This window comes from Ursus americanus, chromosome 2, assembly GCF_024610735.1.
Source record: "Ursus americanus isolate L20-20 chromosome 2, mUrsAme1.1.p, whole genome shotgun sequence".
Taxonomy (NCBI): domain Eukaryota; kingdom Metazoa; phylum Chordata; class Mammalia; order Carnivora; family Ursidae; genus Ursus; species Ursus americanus.
The window spans coordinates 16065821-16086897 of record NC_142128.1 but is presented as its reverse complement, the minus strand read 5'-3'; the positions used below and the strand labels follow the sequence as shown (position 1 = coordinate 16086897).

Sequence of the window (21077 nt, the reverse complement as noted above, 5' to 3'; positions counted from 1 at the left end):
AAGCAATGTAATATATTCTGATTTGTTTTTCCCTCTTGTGTGACTTTTTGTTTTCTCTCTAGTTAGTAGTAGTCTTTTTTTTTCTTAGTTATCTTGGTGGCTACCACTAATTCAGTAGTCAACATCCTTGCCAGTTGTCTAAATCTCCTGAGTATGTCCAGATGCGTTAGATGCTCTATACAGTAGGGTAGCTCTGTATCTTATCTATCTCTGTCTTCTGTGGCCACAGCCCCCAAAGCTATCACCTCTTCCTCTTCCTGGTGTAGAGACCACATCTAGTTTTTTTTTTTTTTAACTTATTCTTCAAGCCACAGCAATCTTGTTTCCACATGCCCCACACCTCTGCAATGACCTTTTACAAGGTCAGGTTTATGTTGCTAAATCTGGTGGGCACTTTTCATCTTTACCCCTCAGCTGCATTTCACACCCGGGGTGCTGGACTTCCTTGAAGCAGTTTCCTCTCTCTTGCTTATCATCTGTATCTGCCTTGGGCTGTGTTCTTCCAGAAGTAGACCCCGACACAAAGATTTGGGTACAAGGCGTTGGTTTGAGAGGTGTTGGGATCACTGGCAGAGGGGCAGAGAGGCAAGGCAGCCAATAAAAGGTACATTTAAAAAATTTTTCTCCAGCTTTATTGAGGTATAATTGGTAAATAAAAATTGTATGTATTTATAGTGTACGGATGTTTTCATATATGTATACATTGTGAAATGATTACCACAATCAAGCTAATTAACATATCCATCATCTCACATACTTACCTTTTTTTTTTTTTAAAGTTTATTTATTTAAGTAATCTCTACACCCAAATCAGGACTCAAACCCATGACCCTGAGATCAAGAGCCGCATGGTATTCTTTTTTTTTATTTAAGATTTTATTTATTTATTTGACAGAGAGAGAGACAGCCAGCGAGAGAGGGAACACAAGCAGGGGAGTGGGAGAGGAAGAAGCAGGCTTCCCGCTGAGCAGGGAGCCCGATGCGGGGCTCGATCCCAGGACCCCGGGATCACACCCCGAGCTGAAGGCAGACGCTTAAAGACTGAGCCACCCAGGCGCCCCTCACATAGTCACCTTTTTTTTCTTCTTTTTTCCTTTTTGTGCTGAGAACATTTAAGATTTACTCTCTTAGCAGGTTTCAAATATACAATATAGTATTATTAACTATAGCCACTATGCTGCCCATTAAATCTCCAGAATTTATTCGTCCTGCACAACTGAAACTTTGTACAAAGGGTGCATTATTAAGTCAGCGGGTGACCAGATCTTAATCCAGAGGGGAAGTGCTGGGAAACAATGAAAAATATATCTTAGAATTATCCCACCTAATGTGCGAGGGAGCGAGGGTATCTATACTCCAACTTCTGAAAGTTATTGGTTGAGAGCTGCTTTGGGGGTGAGATGGGCATTAATTTCTTTGCCTTTCTGGCTTAACGGGCTGCAGGCCTAGCAGCCCTCTGGAAGTTGTTTGTCCGGTTCTGAGGGTGTTAGGAGGGATTTGAGGGCAGGGTGCTGACAGCATCTGCGACACTCCCCAAATACAGCTGGCCCTTGAACAACCGGTTTGAACTGCATGGGTCCACTTATACCCGGATTTTTTTCAATAAATGTACATATAGCTCTGTAAATGTATTTCCACTTCCTTATGATTTTCTTAGTAACATTTTCTTTTCTCTGAATTACTATATTGTAAGAATATAGTATGTACTACATAGAACATACAAAAATGTGTTGACTGTTTATGTTGTCAGTAAGGCTTGGTATTTATATCTATATATTTATATATAAATATACAATAAATATATAATGTATATTTATGTATATATATACACATTTATATACATAAATATATATATAATTTAGTATTTAAGTTTCTGGGAAGTGAAAACTTATATGTAGATTTTTGAGTGCATGGTAGTCAGTGCCCCTAACCTGTGTATTGTTCAAGGGTCAACTCTAGAAAGGTCCAGCAGGGCAGGGACTTTTTGTGCTTTGTTTACCAAGCCTGGCACATAATAGTTGCTTAATACATACTACTGAATTTTAATGAACAAATGAATGCATGAGGAATTTGTGAATTCAGTTGTAAGGGTCTAGCAAGAGGTTAAAAAAACTGCAGTACTAGATATTATGAAAGCTAAACATTTTAGGCAAATAAGCCTCGTTTTCATATGGAAAAGAGAAAGCAAGGAGAACCCTTGTAAAGAGGAACTTGAGAATAATTCGGTTTAACATAATCATGGAATTTTAAAAAATGACATGAAATCACTGGGTTCTTCTTTTTAAATTTTATTTTATTTTAAAATTTTTTATAAGGTTGAGAAAGATTTTAAATTTTATTATTATTATTATTATTATTATTATTATTATTATTTGGGTAATCTCTTCACCCAACATGGGGCTTGAACTCATGATCCTAAGATCAAGAGTCTATCGGGGCACCTGGGTGGCTCAGTTGGTTAAGCGTCTGCCTTTGGCTCAGGTCATGATCCCAGGGTCCTGGGATTGAGCCCCGCATTGGGCTCCCTGCTTGGAGGGGAGCCTGTTTCTCCCTCTCCCTCTGCTGTTCCCCTGCTTGTGCTCTCTCGCTCTCTCTGTCAAATAAATAAATAAATAAATAAATAAATAAATAAATAAATAAATAAATAAAGTCTTTAAAAAAAAAAAAGAGTCATGTTCTATCGACTGTACCAGCCAGGGACCTTGAAATCCCTGGGTTTTTAATAATGCCACTGAGCTGCTGAATGCCCACCTCCGGAATCCACCTCCGATCTTGTTCTGTGATACAACATACTGGCTATTGTTTGAATTAGGATCTCTATTATTTGTAACCCACAGCATACCAACAGATATAAGCTCTATTGTAAAAACTTGGTGTATAATTATATAACTTTTATGTGCCTCAGTTTCTGCATCTGAAAATGGGGGTAATAATATCTTCTTCATAGGATTTCTAAGAAGATTAGAAGAGTTAACACACTTAGAACTGGCACGGAGTAAATGTTCAGTCAATGTCAGTTGTAATTAGTTTTTTGTTATTATAATATTTTAATTTTTTTATTTCTTTTAAAAATTATTATTATGTTATGTTAGTCACCATACAGTACATCATCGGTTTTTGGTGCAGTGTTCCATGATTCATTGTTTGCGTATAACACCCAGGGCTCTTTATAACACGTGCCCTCCTTAACACCCATCACCAGGCTAACCCGTCCCTCCACCCCTTCCCCTCTGAAACCCTCAGATTGTTTCCCAGAGTCCGTAGTCTCTCATGGTTCATCTCCCCCTCTGATTCCCTCCTTCAGTTTCCCTTCCTTCCCCTAATGTCATCCAGGCTATTCCTTATGTTGCACATATGAGTGAAATTGTATGGTAATTGTCTTTCTCTTACTGACTCATTTCACTTAGCATAATACCTTCTAGTTCCATCCACGTCATTGCAAATGGTAAGATTTCATTCTTTTTGGTGGCTGAGTAATATTCTATTGTGTGTATATATATCACATCTTCTTTATCCATTCATCTGTCATTGGACATCTGGGCTCTTTCCATACTTTGCTATTGTGGACATTGCTGCTATAAACATTGGGGTGCATCTGCCCCTTCGAATCATGATGTTTGTATCCTTTGGATAAATACCTAGTACTGCACTTGCTGGATCGTAGGGTAGCTCTATTTTTAACTTTTCGAGGAAACTCCACATTGTTTTCCAGAATGGTTGCACCAGTTTGCATTCCCACCAATAGTGTAAGAGGGTTCCAGGAAGAGAGAATCTTAAGTAGACTCTGTGCTGAGAGTGGAGCTGGATGTGAGGCTCTTTCCTTGATGCTTGATCACAACCTGAGCTGAAATCAAGAAGCAGTTGCTTAACCGACTGTGCCACCCAGGTGCCCCTATTATTATTATTTTAAAATATATTATAAAATATATTATAATGCTAAGTGTTCACTATTTGGTCTGTTTTCTTAAAATGTTCAATTTTCAGAATTTGGCATTTTTAGTTCTATTTTTGGTACTTTCTATTTTTTACTTTAATGTACCATGATCATAGAGTGTGGCCTGAATCATTTTTGGTCTTTTGTGGCATAAAAATGGAATGGTTCTTGTAAAATGTGCTTCAGTGCTTAAAGAAACTCTATTTTATTTCTCAAAGTTAATCTTCACATATGTCTACTAATGCTGCCTTTCCAGTTGTGTTCTTCAGATTAATCAGCTCATTCCCATATCTACAACTAAATCTGAACTTGTCCCTTCTCTACTTTCTAAATCTTTGCAGGATCCACCTTCCAGGTTCTAATTGGACATCATTCCAACCTCTTCTCAAATTTCAGTTCGTTTCTAGACTCAGTGCCTTACCTCTAAGACCTTCCTGTTCTCTACTCTTAAAATAACTTTCATTATCAAGATTCTGGAAAAAGACTCCAAGCTATGGCTTTTCTAGCATCTCTGGTGGATTATTTATTTATTTATAATTTAAAAAATTTTAAATTCAGTTTAGTTAACATATAGTGTATTGTCAGTTTTAGGGGATAGAATTTAGTGATTCATCAGTCGCATATAACACCCAGTGCTCATTACGTCAAGTGCCCTCAAAGCCCATCACCCAATTACCCCATCTCCCTACCCTTCTCCCCTCCAGCAACCCTACTGGTGGATCTTCTGGGGCACCTGGGTGGCTCGGTCAGTTAACCGGTTAATCTGACTCTTGATTTCAGCTTAGGTTGTGATCTCAGGGTCAAGAGATCAAGCCCCGTGTCGAGCTCCACGTTTAGCGTGGACTCTGCTTGATATTGACTCTCTGCATCTGCCTTTGCCCCTCCCCCTGCCTGCTCTCTCTCTCTCTCTCTAAATAAATAAATAAATATCTTAAAAAAACCACTTACACTTCTTGTTCTATGTGTGAGCAGGAAGTGTCTGAAACCAGATGTTCCTCCTTTCTAAATGCTGTCAAAATTTAACCTCCTTCCCTCCCCCACCACCATGTTGCATGCACTCGGCTTTTGGCCACATTATTGCTTCAGTTCTCTGTTGCAATAGTTCGTACACGTTTCTATCTTCAGACTAATTCTTTTGAGAGCAAAAGACACTATGGAACCATCCACTACATCTTACCTAGGCTTCATTGGCATTTTTATGACCCAGGAAAAAAGAGTTTTCAATGTGAGCTAAAGAGCTTGTGGTCAGATGTCAGCTAGGGCCGCAGTCATTTGAAGGCTTGACAGGTGTTGAGGGATTTATTTCAAAAGTAGCTTACTGACACAGAGGGTGAGTTCATATTGGCTGTTGGGAGGCCTCAGTTCTTCTCCATCAAGGCCTCTTCACAGGGTAGCTTAAATGTCCTTAACAGCATGGTGGGTGGCTTCCTTGAGACTCCAGAAAGAGTAATCCATGGGAGCAAAGCAGCAGCCAAAATGCCTTGGAAGTCACACACTTTCACTTCTGTTGTATTCTATCGATCACACAGGCCAGCCATGATTCAATGTGGAAGGGTTGTGAATGAATATTAAGAGAGGAAGATCAAAGGGGCCATCTTGAATGCTGGCTATTACATAGGGCATGCCAAGTGTAACAGATGTAGTGTGCTTGGACTATAAATGGCTAGCAATGAGGCTGAAAGTTATTTATGGACTAAATTATCAGGGATTAAAGAGTTTGGCTTTTAACTGTTGATGGTAGGGAAATACTGAAAGATTTTAAAGAAGGCACCTAGAGGGTTGAGCTGTTTCTTCTTATCCAAATTTGGCAGCAAGCTGTCCAATATATTTAAATAAGCCCTCCACATTCTCTGCTTTTTCTTTGGGTTATTTGAAAATTCATGTATATTTACATACATCCCCTTGTTTCATTTGTGTTGGACTGACTTTTGGGTCTATTTCGGCTCTAGGTACTTTGAGGTGACAGGGGTGTGATCTGCTCTTTCAATCCTCTTTCTTCTCTTTCCTTGTCTAATTGAAAGCTAGCTCTTCCAGGGTGAGACACTGGGAAGAAAGAATTGGAGAGATAGCAGAGGGTTCCTCACATGTGCCTGGCTAACTGTTGGTAGTCAGAAGCATTCTGGTGCAGACTGAGTCCATCTCTCTTACTTATGACCTTCAGGATTTGAGTTCAAGGTGTTCTTGGGGGTGATATTTAGCTTTACTATGGTCCCCTTCCCTGCTGAGGAGTCCCTTGGAGGAGGAAATGCCCAACTCACTTGACCTCTCCAGGCTTAGCCCATTCTCTAACATGTGTTTCTTCATTTGGAACCATGAAGTCCCCATCTCCCTATTTCTTGGTCTTATTTAAGCTGCACAAAACTTTTCTGGAGGAAGGATCTTATACATGCAGCCCTTCCCCAAACCCCCAAACAGGTCTGTAAAACCCTGAATAGGGAGACCCTGAAGCTGAATGTGACTGTCATGATACAAGATAAGGTCAAGCAACGTGGTTATTTGTCAAACGGTACCAGATGTTGTAACCAGAGGATAGTTAGTGTGATGGTAATGACAATGTGGCAGAGACACCGAGTTGTCTCCTGGTATCAGTTTGCTTCTTTAGAAATTAAAACTCCAAATTTTTCCAGAATTTAAACTTCAACCTCCCTTGTAGCTATGTGTGACTATGCCAGCCAATGAGATGGGAAGGGAAATAGGTGTAGCTTATGGGTCACACCCTTGAAGGAAAGAGGCATATCCTCTATTTTTCCTGCCCGTGAGAAGGTGGACATGATGGTAGGCTGTCTTTGATGAAGCGGATGAAGACATACCTCGTGATAACACCACCTGCTGGAAGGAGCTTGGCTTTCCAATACCGTGGAGCTTCTCGAACCTCCCTGGACGGCCGATAAGGCAGGCTGGTTTAAGGCTTTGTGATTTTCGTGTCTTATTATGGCAATGAAACCTCAGCCTCAACTAATACAAAGTATCATTTGTTGGGTACATCTTACATGCCATGCACGGTGCTAAGCTTTTCACATACATTATTTAATCTTGATTGTTTGTTTGTTTATTTATTTGATTGAAAGATAGAGAGAGAAAGAGCGGAGGCACTCATGAGTGGGGGGGGGGCAGAGGACGAGGGGACGAGGGTGAAACAGACTCCCTGCGGAGCAGAAAGCCCAATGGAGCTCGATCCCAGGACCCTGGGATCATTACCTGAGCCGAAGGCAGACACTTAACTGACTGAGCCACCCAGGCGCCCCACATTATTTAATCTTTACAATCTTTTTGTTTTTTGTTTTTGTTGTTGTTGTTGTTAAGTAGGGGATCAGGTAGGGTTTATTGGGCAGAACCAACAGAAACAGATTTTGGCTAAGAAGTGACAAATGAAATTTACTGGAAGGAAATATGGTGGCTTATAGGATGGAAGGCAAGCAGACTCAGAGAGGACAGAAACCATGGCTTTGGCAGTCCTGACAGGAGAGAAAGAAACCAAATATTAAGTTTCTGCCTTGCATCACTGTGCTCAAAACTCAAATTAAAAGGAGAGAGTCCAGGGGTGCCTGGGTGGCTTACTTGGTTAAGCGTCTGACTCATGATTTTGGCTCAGGTCATGAGATCCAGCCCTGCATTGGGCTCTGTGCTCAGCGGGGAGTCTGCTTGGGATTCTTTCTCTCCCTCTGTCCCTCCCCCCACTCACATGTGCTCGCTCTCCCTTTCTCAAATAAATAAATAAATCTTAAAAAAAAGTAGAGAGTCCATTTGGTCTTACTTTGGTCAAGAGGCTACTCATTTAGTTAAGGTGGGGGTAAGGCACCTTAACTTACGTTGATTTATTGTCTCACCAAGAAATGTATACAATGATAGAGGGGTCGTTGGTCAAAAGGAAATGGGCTGCTATTAGCAAAACAAGGGAAGAATGGGTATTGAGTAGCCTGACACAACAAATGTTCACCATGCGTAAGTAATATGGTTTCCAATTATGTGAAAATTAATAAAAGGGAACCTCACTAAAGCAAAGCCAGGAGGCCAGAGTGGGAGGCTGGAAGAGGAAACTGTACCACTCAACCTCAGTTACGGGAAGACTTGCTAATTACAGACTCCAACAGAAGAATCCTCAACAGGAAAGAATTATAAATTATAGGCTCCAACAAGGAAAGATGTATACTGCATCTCCTATAAGAACTTGACCACCCCTGCAATTCAGCCAACGGGAAACTGTCATCGCCAGGAACTCTGCTTCTCTCCAATGAACTGTTGTTCAAAACAATTCCTCCCAGCTTCCTCCTTTTCTATAAAAGAACATTCCTCTTCTTTGTTTGTTGTACTTGCCCGTGGTTTTGTCATAGCTTCCGTATCCCAAATTGCCTTTCTGTGCTATTCTCGAATAAATCTATTTTTGCTTGTAAAATAACTGTTTTATTTTTAAGGTTTAACAGTTATGAGGAAAACGAAGCTCAGAGAGGTAAGTTAACTTGCCCAAAGTCACACAGCTAGTAGAAAGCAGAGCTAGGGACTGAACCCAGATTAACTGACATGTTCTTAACCATGACGCCGGGTGGCTTCCAATGGCCAAGTCAGACCAGGTATATTTATGTGCGACTCTCCACAGAGCAGTGCTGTGCTCAGCTGGCTTTCTACTGACTGATGCTGCTTCAAATAGGGTATAAAGATGAATCTAGGGGCGCATGGGTGGCTCAGCTGTTAAGCGTCTGCCTTCGGCTCAGGGCGTGATCCCGGCGTGATGGGATCGAGCCCCGCATCAGGCTCCTCCGCTATGAGCCTGCTTCTTCCTCTCCCACTCCCCCTGCTTGTGTTCCCTCTCTTGCTGGCTGTCTCTCTCTCTGTCAAATAAATAAAATCTTAAAAAAAAAAAATGAATCTAATGCTAGCCCTTTTCCCTCTTGATCCTTGGCCTTATTTAGCCAGAAGTTGGGGGTGTACTTTGATAACAGAATAAAAAATTTGAAATCATCTGCAGTCGGCTTCGAACTGCAATGCTGCGCAGGAAACAAGTAGTTCGGACAGCAGTCCTGGGCTTCCGGCGTATGCACAGCCTCCTCTCCTCTTGTGGCACAGAAAGAACAAAACCCCGAATTGCCTCTATCCTCTGGGGCCACCAACATGACTATACATTGTAAGAACAGCTGTAATACCTGGAAGCTTGCCTGTTTATAAAGAATAGACACCTGCCTGAATTTCCCCAAGAAAATAGGGGCTTGGTGTGGAGACATAGGGATCAGGTATGAGGATGTGTGGAGGCTGGACTAAAACCGGAAAGCACCCACAGAATCCAGGCTGCTCCAGGACTCACTCTCCAGGTCTCTCTCAGGGGCTGTGTGGCTCCCCTCATGGTATAGCGGCTCCTCTCTGTGAATAGACTTCATTCCCTTCCTGTGACCTCTATTCCTTCACAACGTAGTTTGCTCCCGTCATCACGTCCGCTTTTCAGGAAGAAAGTTCAGGGAGGGGAAAGGTCAGCCTCTTTGTCCATCAAGGTTTCCCTTCCATCTCATTGGTCAGAATGGGATCACATGGCCACTGGAGGCGGGCTGGGGAATCCTGTAGACAGCTTTTCTAGTCTGTCTCTTGGAGAGAGGCATGGGAGAGGGAGGTGGAGTTAACCTGCTAAAGTATCTGCCCCAGGAGGTGGAATTTATACCCATTAAAATGGGTATAAATATGAAATATTTGTGCTAAAATGTTATATCACAAAACCATGGTACAGAATTAAACCTACCCTATCATGGCAAATTTGTAAATTATATCTGTGCTGGGAGTGAGTGCAGAAAAGCTGATCTATGGGGCGCCTGGGTGGCTCAGTCGTTAAGTGTCTGCCTTCGGCACAGGGCGTGATCCCGGCGTGCTGGGATCGAGCCCCACATCAGGCTCCTCCGCTGGGAGCCTGCTTCTTCCTCTCCAACTCCCCCTGCTTGTGTTCCCTCTCTCACTGGCTGTCTCTCTCTCTGTCAAATAAATAAATAAAATCTTAAAAAAAAAAAGTAAACCTGATATATGATGGAAGTGGGACTGCATGTTGCTTTTTCTTGTTTTCTTTAATATGGTCAAAATACTGTTTGTATGTTAATACAACCAAGAGAAAACAAAACAAAACAAAACAAATACGGTGGTTTTGTAGGCTTGGCTCGACTGTCAGGGACTGAACAGAGTCATGTATCTTAGGACACATCTGACCTACTCCCTGGAAATGATCTTTCTTGTGGAGTTAGGGAGAAGTTGTTGCCCTTTGACATTTGTGTCTACCCCTTTCCTCTAGAAGCAAAAATGTCAGATAAAAGAGTTTGTGGTTCTTTTCCTTCTGTTCTCAAGTGAAGGACATACAACTTCCTTTCTGTCCTATTCCAGAAATTAGTAATTTTCTCCTCAGTCCTGCTCAGGTCAGGTCCTGAGCCACTTCTTTCAAGGACGAGATAGAGGAAGAAGTATTTCAGGGGCGGTCGCAGTGCATGAGGTCTTTGCCCTGCAAGTGGCCTCTGCCAACCATGTTCTTAGTGTGATCTTGGGGGGGATACCTAAGACTCCCACAAAGCATATGGTACAACTGTTTCTTCCTTCTGCCTGAAGTTTGGATCCCTGCTTGGACAACTGAGGGAGTATGTGGAACCATCTAGAATGCTTCTGAGAGAGCAACAGGCAGCTTTGAGGCCAGTGTACCCTTTATGTATCAACGGGGATGTGCTAGCCATATCATTGGTCAACCCAAGACACAGTGCATAGAATAATTATAGCTAATGTTGACTGAATATTCAAAACATGCACTTTGACATCTGCTAATCTCATTTAATCATCACAACTCCAAGAGGTTAAGTACTATTACCACCATCATTTTCCAGATGAGGACGAGGAGGTCCAGAGAATAGCTAACTTAATTAAGATCAAACACTTATAGAGATAAGATTTTAACCCCCTTCGTCTGGCTTCAGACCCAAAGGCTTAACCAGATTGCTAAGAATGACATTCAGGTGGAACTTTTCTCAGCAATAAGCATAATGGACAAACAATATTGTGTTATTTGTACTTCCCAGAACCTTCTCAGAAGGGTAGCTCCTGTGTGGCCAGTTCCTTTGAATGTGGTGGATCAAGCAAATTGGAGAAGTCTAGACAGAAGTAACTTGTCTGTGTAGGTGGGGAGTGAGGGGAAGATTTGGAGAGATAGGTCTGGGAGATTGTGTTAGGAAGACAGGAGCCACAGTCCTGGGTGCCATGTGGGGCACGAGAGATTAAGGAGACCCTGCTACCTTGCTCATTCTCTTGAGGGCAAAGGCAGAAAATTAGGGAGAAGAAACATGGTAAAGAGGATTTGTGAAGTTGAATATAGACTCATGGGATACCCCACATATTTGAAGGAGGTGAGAGAATGAGTCTTGAAGATATCTGGGGGAAGAATAGTCTAGTTAGAGGGAATAGCCCATGTGCTGGAAGTGTGCTTGACATGTCTGAGGACCAGTAAGGAGGCCAGCATGGCTGGAGTGGAAGGAGCGAGGGGTCAAAGAGAAGGAGAAGAGCTCAGAGAGGTAAGGGTGGGAGAATGGGACAATATGCTCCATGTCGACAGATCACACAGGGCACTGTTGCTATTGACTGAATGTGTGAGAATATCCCCACTACGGTGGCCCGGCCACCTGGCACTGCCACATAGACCACACAGGCAAAGGCTTAAACAACTGCTTGTCTGAGTTTTGGCAAAATGCCTGTGATCTTCCCAGAACAGAGAGTATGGGAGGCCCGTGAGGAGCTGCACTGGGGCCATTTTCTGCTTGCCTCTCTTCTTCCTTAGGAGGCCATCATGAACCCATTTCTGTGGTGTCCCAGGTTCTGAAGAGGTATAAAACTTTCTTGCTCCCCCACTCCAACCCCAAGAGCTACAGACTAAAGCTGTCTCATCTATTAGTCTAGAATATTGCCTCCCCTTTTTCAATTCATCCTTTTTGATTTGCAGAACAAGAACCACGTGGAAATTTAGTTTTGCCATCTGGGTAGGTAATAAACTGAACCTAAACGGGGCTTATTGTGTCTTTATTGGTCCAATCAGTCATGCCTTGGTCTTACCTAGCCTTGTTGTCTGCCTGAGGCTGAGATGGGGCAAGTTGTGGGAAGCAAGATTGAGAGCCAAACATACTTGGTTTGAGGTGCTTATTAGACATCGAGCAGGAAGTTGAATATCTGAGTTTGGAGCTCAAGAAAGGCGTCTGGGATGGAGATACAAACTTTGGCATGGTCAGCACACAGATGAGATTTATAGCCTTGAGGCCACCTAAGAAACTGAGCTCTGGGACCCTCCTTAGGAGCTTGGGAGAAAAGAAGGGACTGACAAAAGAAACAGGGAGGAGGGACTGGGATGAAGGAGAACAAGGAGAGTGGGGAGCCCCCAAGGCCAATGTGCAAATTAGTTCCGGGAAGGAGTGCTCAAACGTCAAAAGCTGCTGCTGAATCACTTAAGATGGGGATTGAGAAACAACTATTGGAGTTCACTGTGTATCCTTGGTGACCTTGACGAAAACAGTTTTGGTGGAGTGGGGGCTGGGGTGGGGCAAATGCTTGACTGGAATGGGTTTAAAGAGAGTGGGAGGAGCAGAATTGAGCACAGCAAATGCAGATGACTGTTTTAGAAACTGTTTCGCAAAAAGGAAGCAAAAAATGGAGCCCTCGCTGGTGGGGGAAGTGGGATCAAAGAAAGTATTTGCTTTTTCATTAAGAGAAATAAATTATTTCTGATGGGAATACCGGATTTCTGGGTATACATTCAGTATTGTTTTCATTGGCCTTATGCATTTATTCCAGAACCAATACCATACTTTAACTTACAATGGCTTCGGGGTTTTGCTTTGCTATGGCACCTCTGGCTGTGGAATGGTATGATGCAATAAGATATGTTTCTTAGTTTTCTAAGTTATTTCTATGTGTTTTCTCTTCCAGGTGAATTTTATTTTTATTTTATTTTATTTTTTAAAACTTATTTATGTATTTTTAAAAATATTTATTTATTTGACACAGAGAGAGAGAGTAAAAGCAGGTGGGGCAGCAAGAGGGAGAGGGAGAAGCAGACTCCCTGCTGAGCAAGGATTCTGATGTGGGGCGCCCTCCCAGGACCCCGGGATCATGACCTGAGCTGAAGGCAGATGCTTAAGCGACTGAGCCACCCAGGCGCCCCACTTCTAGGTGAATTTTAGAATCAGCTTGTCAAATTCAATAATAATTCTGTTGGGTGAGAGTATACTGAATTACCGAGTACTCTGCTGGAGAACTGACGTATTTATAGTGTTAAGCCTTGTCATCCACGAATATGGCTTGTCTCTCTATTCTTTGATGTCCTTGAGGAAAGCAAAACAGTTAAAAAATATATAGTTTTTACATATTTCATGTTAGATTTATGCTTACACGTTTTACAGCTTTTTGATGTTATGGGTGGTATTTTCTTATTATATTTTCTTATTAGAAGATTAGTCAACCTTAGCTGAATAGAGAATAGATTAGATTTTTATATGTTCATCTTGCTGAATAAGGTTAGTTCTAACAAGGTACTGTTACCAGTCTTGGATTTTCATACTTTCTGCAAATGATGACGTTTTGCCCCTTGAACATGCCTTGTGCAGGAAAGCGTTATGATTGGATATTACTGCTGTCCATAATTTTTGCTCTTGGGGAGTCAACAAAATGATCAGAACAATTCTTTGCAGTGGTTTCCTAGCTGTGCCAGATTTACTCAGACTCAAAGAGAAAATTGCACGGGCGGTGTGATGTGGGTACTGGAATCTCACTTTATATTGACTTGGATAGATGAATGGTTAAAAAAAAAATAAAGAAAAAACCCCAGACAAATACAGAGAAGCAAAATTTCCTTCTAAAAGCTTATTTTAAAATCTTTTCAATAAATGGAACTGAGAAATTATTTGTTCACATGAACAAAAATGAACTTGGACTCCCTATGGCACACCACATACACATAAAATAAAAAATAATTAAAACAGTTTTGCACAAAGTCAGAAATTATTATTATTATTATTTTTAGAAATTAAATAACACAAGTAAAACGAATATTTGAGACTATATCAGTGAAAAAGTTTTTTTTTTTTTTTAACTTTGGAGATTTCTTAAGTCACAGGAAAGGCTAGTAATAATCATCCATATTAAACGTAAAAGCATCTGCCCAAGAGAAATGCCAATTATAATTGTTAATAGCATCTAACTCGTAGTTTGAGCATGAGTATCAGAAGAGCTTATGTCTGTGAAAGTGACTTGTAAAGTACTAGGCAAATGGTGGTTATGTTTACTTTTGAATCACCCAGCAATACGCTTTATTTTCTATTTAGGCTTGTTTGGTGTTAAGAACACTGGTTCACTCAAATTAGTTCAAGTTTTGAAGATTTCATAGTTAGGATTCTATGATAGCCATCACTACTGATCACTAATTTTTTCTTCTGTTTCCAGGTACAGGAGACAATTCCACTTCCTGTCTGAATTTTTGAGATAACACCTGGAAGATAACTTCTTGGGAGAGTTTCTCTTTCCTGTAGTGAATTTTGGACAAATTAGAAGTAAACTGCTATTATATTAGGCACTGAGATTTTGGTATTGTTTGTTATTGCCGCAAAACCTACCTTATCCTTATTGATACAGAAATCCATAGTCTGGATGGAAAATCCATCTGAATTTCTAGTTTCTTAAATTGTAGAGTTAGGATGCTGATTTGAGATCTTCCTTTTCTTTTAATAAAATTTTGTTTATGATTTTAATTTTCCCTTAGCACTGCTTTCACTGCATCCCATTTTAAGTTTTGATATGTCGTGGTTTTGCTTCATTCATCTCTAAGTATTTCAAAATTTCCTTTGTAATTTCTTCTTTGGCCCATTGGTTCTTTAAGAGTATGTTGCTTAGGGGATGCCCGGGTGGCTCAGTTGGTTAAGTGTCTGCCTTTGGTTCAGGTCATGATCCCAGGGTTGTGGGATTGAGCCTTGCATTGGGCTCCCTGCATAGCGGAGAGCCTGCTTTTCCCTCTCCCTCTGCTGCTCCCCCGCTTGTTCTCCCCCCTTCCCTGTTAAATAAATACATAAAAAAAATCTTAAAAAAAAGAGTACATTGCTTAATTTTCAAAAATTTGTGAATTTTCCCATTTTCCTTCTATTGTTGATTCTAACTCTATCCTATTATGGTTGGAAAAGATACTTTGTATAATACCTATCTTTTAAAATGTATTGAGACTTGGGGCACCTGGCTGGCTCAGTCGGTAGAGCATGTGACTCTTGATCTCGGGGTTGTGAGTTCAAGCCTCGTGTTAGGCATAGAGCTTACTTAAAAAAAAAAAAAATCTATTGAGGGGTGCCTGGGTGGCGCAGTCGTTGGGGGTCTGCCTTTGGCTCAGGGTGTGATCCCAGCGTTCTGGGATCGAGTCCCACATCAGGCTCCTCCGCTGGGAGTCTGCTTCTTCCTCTCCCACTCCCCCTGCCTGTGTTCCCTCTCTCGCTGGCTGTCTCTCTCTGTCAAATAAATAAATAAAATCTTAAAAAAAATCTATTGAGACTTAATTTGTTGCCTAACATAAGGTCTGTCTTAGAGAACATCCCATAAGGACTCGAGAAGAATGTGTATTCTGTCCTTGTGGGGTAAAGTGTTCACATATGTCTCTTAGATATAGTTGGCCTATTGTATTGTTCAAGTCCTCTATGTCCTTACTTATCTTCTGTCTGGTTATTCTATCCATTATTGAGAATAGAGTATTGAAGTCTCCCACTATTATTATAGGATGGTCTATTTATCCCTTTAATTCTGTCAATTTTTTCTTCATATATTCTAATGGTCTGTTATTAGGTGTGTAAATGTTTATAATTGTTATATTTTCTTGTTGTATTGAAACTTTTATTAATATATAATGTCTTTCTTTGTCCCTTGTGTAAACTTTTTGATTTAAATTTTAATTTGGGGCACCTGGGTGGCTCAGTTGGGTTAAGTGTCCAACTCTTGGTTTCAACTCAGGTCATGATCTCAGGGTTGTGAGATTGAGTCCCCAGTTGGGCTCTGTGCTCACTGAGGAGTCTGCTTAAGATTCTCTCCCTCTCCTTTTGCCACATTCCTCCACCCCCTGCTCATGCATGTACATGTGCTCGCTCTCTCTCTCTCAAAAAATTTTAAAAAAATGTTGTCTCATGGTAATATAGCTACCCTTGCTCTTTTCTGGTTACTCTTTGCAACTATCTTTTTCCATCTGCTTATTTTCCATTGCTTTGTGTCTTTCTACTTAGAGTGGGCCTCTTATGGAGAATGCACAGCATATAGTTGGATATGTTTTTAAAATTCATTCTGCCAATCCTCGTCTTTTGTAGAGAGGGTAATCTGTTTACAGTCAGAGTAATTACTGATAAGGAGGGACCGAACTTCTGTCATATTGCTATTTATTATCTTTACGTCTTAAAACTTTTATACCCTTCACTTTCTACATTACATTATTTTGTGTTGATTTTTTTTGCAGTGAAACATTTTAATTCAATTCGCATTTCCATTTGTGTATAGTGTATAGTTATTTTCTTTCAGTTACCATAGAGATGACATTTAATATCCTAAAGTTATAACATTCTAATTTGAATTTATAGCTTCTCTTCAATAATATATTAACTTTGCTCCCATACAGCTCCATCAGCATGCCATCTTCCTTATGTCACAAAATTACATCTTTATACCTTGTGTGACCAAAAACATAGGCTGACAGTTGTTTAAAAATATGCATTAGTTTCTTAAAATATGTAGAAAACAAAATGTGGAGTACAAACCAAAGCTATAGTAATACTAGTTTTTAGACTAATAGTTTACAAAGCGCATTAATCTCTTAAATCACATGGAAAACAAAAGAGGCATAACACAACCTTGTTACAATAACACTAGTGTTTATAGTTGCATGTATTCACCTTTACTGAGATCTTTATTTCTTCATATGACTTCAAGTTGTTGTCTAGTGTCCTTTCATTTCAAACTGCAGGACTCCCTTTAGTATTTCGTTCAGGGTAGATCTAGTGGTAATGAGCTTTTGTTTACCTGGGGATATCTTGATTTCTCCTTCACTTTTTTTTTAAAAAAGATTTTATTTATTTATTTGACAGAGAGAGACAGCCAGCGAGAGAGGGAACACAAGCAGGGGGAGTGGGAGAGGAAGAAGCAGGCTCCTAGCCGAGGAGCCCGATGTGGGACTCGATCCCGGAACGCTGGGATCACACCCTGAGCCGAAGGCAGACGCTCAACGACTGTGCTACCCAGGCGCCCCCTCTCCTTCATTTTTGAAGGACAGTTTTGTGGGATATAAAATTCTTGGCTTACAATTTTTTTCTTTCAGTACTTTGAATATATCCGCCCATTGCCTTCTGGCCTCCAAAGTGTTTGATGAGAAATCTGCTGAAATCTTATTTAATATCCCTTTTATGTGATGATTCACTTCTCTTCTGCTGCTTTCAGACTCTCTTGTCTTTGGTTTTTGACAGTTTGATTATAATACATCTTGTGTGGGTCTCTGAATTCATTCTACTTGGAATTTATTGAACTTTCATAAGATATATATACCCAGGTCCTTCAAAAAAGCTGGGAATTTTTCAGTCATTGTTTCTTCAAACAATCTCTCCGACCCTCTCTCTCATCTGACATTCCCACAATGTTTGTATTGGTCTGCTTAATGATGGTCCACAGGTCCCATAGGCTCTTTTCACTTTTCTTCAATTTTTGTTTCTTTCTCTTTCTTAGAGTCAATAACTTCAGTTATTGCCTTACCTTTAAGTTTGCTGATTCATGTTTCTATTTGCTCAAACCTGCTTTTGTATTCTTCTGGTGAATTTTACACTTCAGTTAATGTGTTTTTTGGCTCTAGAATTTCTTTTTGGTTTCTTTTTAAGTTATTTATTTATTTAGGTTTTCTTTTTATTGATATTTCCATTTTGTTCATATTTTTTTCTTTACTTTCTCTATGTTTTCCTTTAGTTATTTGAGCAACTTTAAGACAGTTGTTTTAAAGTTTTGTCTAGTAGGTCTACCATCTGGTCTTTCTCTGGAATAGTTTCTGTTTTCTTCCTTTGAGTGGGCCATACTTTCGAACAAAATAATAACTCTGGAAATCAGATTCTCCTCCTTCCCCAGGGCACTCTCTCTCTCTCTCTCTCATTGTTATAGGCTATCTCTGTGCCAGGGATCAGCTTGAAGTATTAAGGTCTTCTTAGGGCATTTATAGTGACTTTCTAAGCTCTTTCCTATAGCAGTTACTTTTGAATGGTCTAGTTCTTTTTTTTTTTTTTTTAAGATTTTTTTTACTTATTTGTCACAGAGAGAAAGAGAGAGAGAGAGAGAGAGAGAGAGAGAGAACAGAAGTGGGGGGAGCGGCAGGCAGGGGGAGTGGGAAAAGCAGTCTCTCCATTGAGCGAGGAGCCTGATGCAGGACTTGATCCCAGGACCCTGGGATCATGACCTGAGATGAAGGCAGACGCTTAACTGACTGAGCCACCCAGGTGTCCTGAATGTCCTAGTTCTTGAAAGGCATGTTTTACACTGGCTTCCAAAAGGGGAAAAAGAGAAAAATGGAGGAGAAAAAGGCACCAGCCCTTTAAATGTCCTGGAAGTTGCTTGTTCCAGAGATGGAGGGACTTGCATAAATGGGGGGGGGGTCCAACATGGTTGCCTGCCTGTGTCTGAAACTCTGAGATCAGAAGCTGCAACCAGCAATCAGAACACTCCTGCAAGCTGCAAGCAAGCTGCTCCTGGAACATAAGCACAGCTTCCTGCCACCTGTGGGAGACGGGAGATCCATAAATGCTGTAGTACTATGAACTAAATAGACTGAAATTGACCAGGAGTCTCTGAATAGACTCCAGAATTCCTATATAGTCACATAAGACAGGTTCTGCCAGTACAATTGCTATCCAGGTAGGGAGAAGGTTTCCTGATGCTCCCTACTCTGCTATCTTTCTGAAATCTTCATTCTGATTTAATTAATTTTTATTATGAATCTTTTTATGAGCCAGCCACTGTTCTATGCACTGGAAATAGAGTGATGAGCAAGACACACAAGAATCTGTGCCCTCAAGGAGCTTATATACTCTAGTTGGGTTGTACAATAAAAGAACTAAATAAATATACGATGTAATTTCATGTAATGATAAGTGCTATGAAAAAAAAATTTGAGTATCCGTAGCAGACATTGTAGTTTCTCCACTCATGTGCCATCAGTATTTAACATTCTCATGCAAGCTGTCCAGATTTCTAGCTGTCATTGCCTGCAAGTGTTTGCCTGAGGGCTTTTTCTTTTTCTTTCTTTTTTTTTTTTTTTAAGATTTTATTTATTTATTTGACAGAGAGAGACAGCCAGCGAGAGAAGGAACACAAGCAGGGGGAGTGGGAGAGGAAGAAGCAGGCTCCCAGTGGAGGAGCCTGATGTGGGGCTCGATCCCAGAACGCCGGGATCATGCCCTGAGCCAAAGGCAGACGCTTAACGACTGAGCCACCAGGCGCCCTCTGAGGGCTTTTTCTGCCTCTGGAGCCTCCCGTGCCTGGGTGTAGGGCAGGCAGCTTGGAAGCACCAGAGAATTAAGGCTACTCGAGAGAGCACCCCTCAACTAATAGCTGATTTGAATAGTGCGTAAGAGTCTAGACCCCTTACCCCTCAGGCAGATCGCTCTGAGGCATGTTTTATACTGGCTTCCAGAGTTCCTCAGGGTATCCAGCTCCAATTGTCCATAGTAGGAACTTTTTCATCACACATTTTTTTTAGGAGCTCTTTCCTGTTCCCACATCCGCACCGGTATTTCCGGTATCACCTCCCAAATAAATTACGTGCACTAGGATCCTTGTCTCAGGGTCCATTTACCGTGGAACCCAAGCTAAGATATTATCAAGAGTGGGGCTGAGGAATAGACGAGAGGAAATGGCTGGGAGCCTATAGACAGGTGTCCACCTGTGGTTACCTGGTTAGGGGCACACCCATTGCTGAGTAAATGCGAAAGTCTCTGTGGGTTGGATAGCCATTCTGAAATTTTACCCATGCCTTTATAGATGGTGGGCCCTTGGCCACTGTTCAGGGCAAAAACAGGCCCTGATGTCTGAGCTATAGCAGCTTCCTGTGGTGGTCAGAGTGAAAGCTTTTACCAAAGCAAACCAAGCATATTCATGAAATTATTCCTCCACGCCCTGATCGGTACCCTCTCATCCAGGGCCTGTGGCCTTATTCCTCTTTCCTCAGCCCCTTTTACTGCTAACATGTATAGGCACTTTGTTGTTTTAAATTATTTATTGGTGTTTTTCTTTTCTTTCTGATTATAAAAGCCATTCTCTGTTTTGTTTTGTATAAGAGTTTTAAATACAAGAAAATATAGAAGAAAATTAAAATCAACCTGTGACAGATTAAAATAGACCACAATTCTTTGACACAATTCCCACTGAGAAGTGGGATCCATGTCTTCTCTCCTTGAATGTGGATGAGCTCTGTGACTGCTTGACCAATAGAATATGGTGGAAGAGGGGCGCCTGGGTGGCACAGCGGTTGGGCATCTGCCTTCGGCTCAGGGCGTGATCCTGGCGTTATGGGATCGGGCCCCACATCAGGCTCCTCCGCTACGAGCCTGCTTCTTCCTCTCCCACTCCCCCTGCTTGTGTTCCCTCTCTCGCTGTCTCTATCTCTGTCGAATAAATAAAATCTTAAAAAAAAAAAAAGAATATGGTGGAAGAGACCCTGTGGCAGTTTTCAAATCAAAATCTTATGAGATTGGACACTTTCGATTATTGTCTCTTAGAACACGTACTCTTGAAATCTAATCACGATGCTGTGAGAAGCCCAGGGAACCTAGAGAGGCCACATGGAGGTACTTAAGTTGACAGTCCCAACTGAGCCCCCACCCGCAGCAACTGCTGGCCATGTGAGTGACCAATTTTGAAAGTCCAGACCAACTGAGCCTTGGATGACTCTAGTCTTAGTCATGATCTGACTGTGACCACGTGAGATCCCTCAGGACTGCTGAAGCTGGACAATCCACAGGACCATGGCACAATAAGTCACTAAGATTTGGAGTGGCTTGTTAGGCAGCAATAAATGACTGGAACAAATCCATAATCCAACCCTCCGAAGATAATTACTATTCACAGTTTGGTTTTCTTACACACACATATTTTTAAATGAGTAATT

General features: G+C 41.2%; 1 long non-coding RNA gene across 1 annotated transcript; it reads left to right on the top strand.

Annotated features, from left to right (window-relative positions):
• Nucleotides 1–368: 368 nt before the first annotated feature.
• LOC123784779 (uncharacterized) lies at nt 369–14670 on the top strand. The gene is made up of 3 exons (XR_006777548.2): nt 369–604; nt 12932–13096; nt 14366–14670. It is a non-coding gene; the product is annotated as an uncharacterized LOC123784779 (long non-coding RNA).
• The last annotated feature ends 6407 nt before the right edge of the window (nt 14671–21077 follow it).